This window comes from Penaeus vannamei, chromosome 6 (assembly GCF_042767895.1).
Source record: "Penaeus vannamei isolate JL-2024 chromosome 6, ASM4276789v1, whole genome shotgun sequence".
NCBI lineage: Eukaryota > Metazoa > Arthropoda > Malacostraca > Decapoda > Penaeidae > Penaeus > Penaeus vannamei.
This window is the reverse complement of record NC_091554.1, coordinates 17,791,476-17,795,103: the sequence shown is the minus strand read 5'-3', so window position 1 is coordinate 17,795,103 and position 3,628 is coordinate 17,791,476. Positions and strand designations below refer to the sequence as shown.

Sequence of the window (3,628 nt, the reverse complement as noted above, 5' to 3'; positions counted from 1 at the left end):
AAGAAGAAGAAGAAGAAGAAGGGGGGGAGGAGGAGGAGGAGGATTTAAAGATTTTAAAAAATAGTTTCAACTCCAATTGTTACAATGAATATTCTTTGTTTTGACTTACTGTCTGTTTTATTTTGCTTCCAAATCTCCCCCTGTGTGCAAGGAATGGCCGGGGTTACCATCCACTGGAAGCGCGCAGGACCGTACGCAGGTCAGCAAGATTGCTAGACCAGCATGTTATCATTGGAGGAGGAGGAGGAGGAGAAAGAAAAGAAGAAGAAGAAAAAGAAAGAAGAAGAAGAAAAAGAAGAAGAAGAACGAAGAAGGAGAATAATGACAAGGAGGAGGAGGAGAAGAAAAGAAGAAAAATAATAATCATGATAATAATACGGAGAAGAAGAAGAAGGCGAATTTGAAGAAGAAAAAAGAAGCAGAAGACGAAGAAGCGAGCCTCAGATCGCCTTTAAATAGACTTCCTTATTAAAAAGGCGAATCTTGAGCAAACTCAACGGGCAAGAAATCACTTCTGTAAAATCGCCGAGTGTCAAGCCTTGAATGACATCAAGGGAAGGCCGACGAAGGGTGAGAGAAAGAAAAAAAAATAGAGAGATAAAGAAAGAAAGAAAAAAGGGTAGAAAGAACATGTTTTAGGGAGTGCGAAAAAAAAAACTGCACAGCGAAACAGGAGGGGAAAAAGTTGATGTTCATCGCCTCAGACAGACCGACCGACTAATTGCCTGAGGTTTTTGGGGGGAGGGGGGGGGGAGAGAAGGGGAGGAAGGAAAGGGAAAGGGAGAAGGGGGCGGAGGGGGGAGAGAAGGGGAAAGGGGAGAAGAGGCGAAGGGTGAGGGGAGGGAAGAGCAGGAAGGGAGGGGAGAGGGAAGAGGGAAAAGGAAAGGAGAAGAGGTGAAGGGAAGGAGGTAAGGGGAGGGAAGGGAAAAGAAGAAAAGAGAAAGGGAGAAAGGGGAAGGATAGGGAAAAAGGGAGAAGGAAAGGGAGGAAGGGAGAAACGGGGAGGGGAGACGGAGGAGGGAGAAATAGCGGGAAGGATCAGGGAGAAATTATGCATTTTGATGTGTGATAACAGGAGTTTGACTGCGTGTATGCGCGCGTGTGTGTGTGTGTGTGTGTGTGTGTGCATGTGTGTATGTGCATAAGCGTGGTGTGTGTCTGTGTTTGAGTGTGTTTGTGCATGTGCATGTGCGTATGTGTGTGTTTATGCGTGTATGTGTGTGTGTTTGTGTCTGTTTGTACGTGTGCATGTGTGTGTATGTGCATATGTTTGTGTGTATAGATAGATAGATAGATAGACAGATAGATTTCTCTCTCTCTCTCTCTCTCTCTCTCTCTCTCTCTCTCTCTCTCTCTCTCTCTCTCTCTCTCTCTCTCTCTCTCTCTCTCTCTCTCTCTCTGTCTCTCTCTCTCTCTCTGTCTCTGTGTGTCTGTCTCGTTTCTTTTTTCTTTTTCTTTTTTCTTTCTTGCTTTCTCATTGTTCTTTTTCTTTTTATATATATTTCTTTCTTTTTTCTTTGTTCCTTTTTTTTCTTGTTTATATTTTTTCTTTTTCTTTTTATCATCTTTCTTTTTTTCTTTCTTCTGACTTTCTTATAGTATCTCTTTCATTTTTCTTTTTCTTTCTTTCTTTCTTTCTTTTTTATAACAAAAATAAAAAGGATTATTCGTTTATTATCTATTCACTTCTTAACCTTCCATTTTCCTTCTTTTTTGGCTGAGCATCAAGGCTGAACACATCATGACATAATTCTCGTGAAAAGAAAAAGTTTCTTCAAGCCTCGCTATTGTGTGCGCGTATTTAAGTGTGAGTGTGTGTACGTGTTTATGTGTGTGTGAGTGTGTGTGTGTGTGTGTGTGTGTGTGTGTGTGTGTGTGTGTGTGTGTGTGTGTGTGTGTGTGCGAGTGTGTGTGTGTGTGTTTACGTGTCCTCTCATTCCCGATTTGTTAGTAAAATCTTGCCCGAACATCAGAATCGGAGGAAAACAGTCACAGATTTAAACGCGTGATTATCTCTCCTCCTCGGGATTTCCTCGCAGTAATCCGAAATATTAAATTCTAATTAGCACTCCTACCCCTTTACACATATCAGCCCCTTCTGTCAGCGTTCTTCTACGAGGCTGCAGATAATCTTGCAAGATCTTGAAATTAATGTTAGCGAGCGGGGCGAAGAGATTTGTCAGACAGATACACCGGGAGAGCAGTAAAAGTGATCGATCAAATACATCCTCCGTCCGCGATGGTGCCTCTGCTATCTGGCCTCGGGTGGAAAATTCTATTACCTTGATTAGATGGGATTCGGCGCTAAAAGGGGAACGGAGGAGAGCGCGCTCGCATGGCCCGGGTGCCGAGCGTGCAGTGACGGAATGGGAAGGTGTGCCTCGAGTGCCTGCGTTCGTGTTCTTTCTCCGCCTGTGTTCTTTCTACGGGTGTGTTCTTTCTGCGTGGTTGGGGACACGCAAGGACACTGATATGTATATGAAGTTTTTCTTCTTTCTTGGGCGGAGGGAGAAAAGGAGAGAGAGAGAGAGAGAGAGAGAGAGAGAGGGAGAGAGAGAGAGAGAGAGAGAGAGAGAGAGAGAGTGCTCAAACTGACGCCTTCGAAATGGATGAATGACACATGCCACTCAGGACTCGGGATTCGAACCAATGACTCCAAGAACATAGAAATTCCTGAAATAAAGCCGGGTTAAAAATTACTTGATCAACCCCTCGGTTTGATGAATGTTTAATTTCGTATTTGCTTATCAATAGATAACGTAAAAGACGAAATGTTTTCATCAATGTTCAATCTCTTTGTTCGTTTTATTTTTTACTAACTGTTATGAAATCTTCATATACAAGAAGTACCAAAAGTCATGCGATCACAAATAAAAACAATATATGCGGGTAAACTAAGGATTGGGGAGATGAGCGTCCCTCTTGCTTTGCTCGTAAATGGTTAGCCGATACAAAACAAAAGTCGGGCCAGATGCGCACGTCCCATTACGCTAAAATGGCGGCCGCCGCGCGGAGAGGGACAAAACCCACATCATTTAGCCGGTCATCAATTTCCCTGAGGCGTGACGGCCGCGAGCCCCTCCCCGGAAGGCCCGCAATCTCCTTTCTTATCGCCGCCCCCGCCTTCGCTATCGCTCCGCCAATCGCCGGACGCCACCTGTTATCCGTCCACCAATCACCTATCAGCAAGATGGAAGTGGCTGCAGGCTTCCGCACGTTATCACGAAATTTCCCTTTGTTCCTTTCGTTCGTTCCGTCTTTTGATTTTTTTTCTATCGAGTTTGAGGAGTGATTTTGTGTCTTTTTTCAGATTTCTTCCAGGTCTTAAGGCTAGCCTTTTTCCAATCCCAGCGACTGTCCGTTTGGACCTTGCATACCTAATCTGTGCTCTTCTTAGGCCTGGAATTTCGTGGCTCATGATAATAGCTCACTGTAGGGCGTGGTGAGCGGATGAGGGCGGCTTCCAGTGATGATTTTAATGGTGTTAATGTTTTATGCGGGCCACTGATGTTAGTTTTGCCGCGGTTTTCCATATTAATGACCTATAGATTATATTTTTTACAGGTACTTTTGAGGGACATGTTATTTTAAGATGGAGTATGAGTCACGCCCAAGGGTTGACATGTTT

General features: G+C 44.1%; 1 protein-coding gene across 1 annotated transcript in view; it reads left to right on the top strand.

Moving 5' to 3' along the window:
- Positions 1-3,628, top strand: part of LOC113806784 (endothelial transcription factor GATA-2-like) — a gene marked incomplete in the record, with an annotated part of 63,375 nt that overhangs the window by 57,095 nt on the left and 2,652 nt on the right.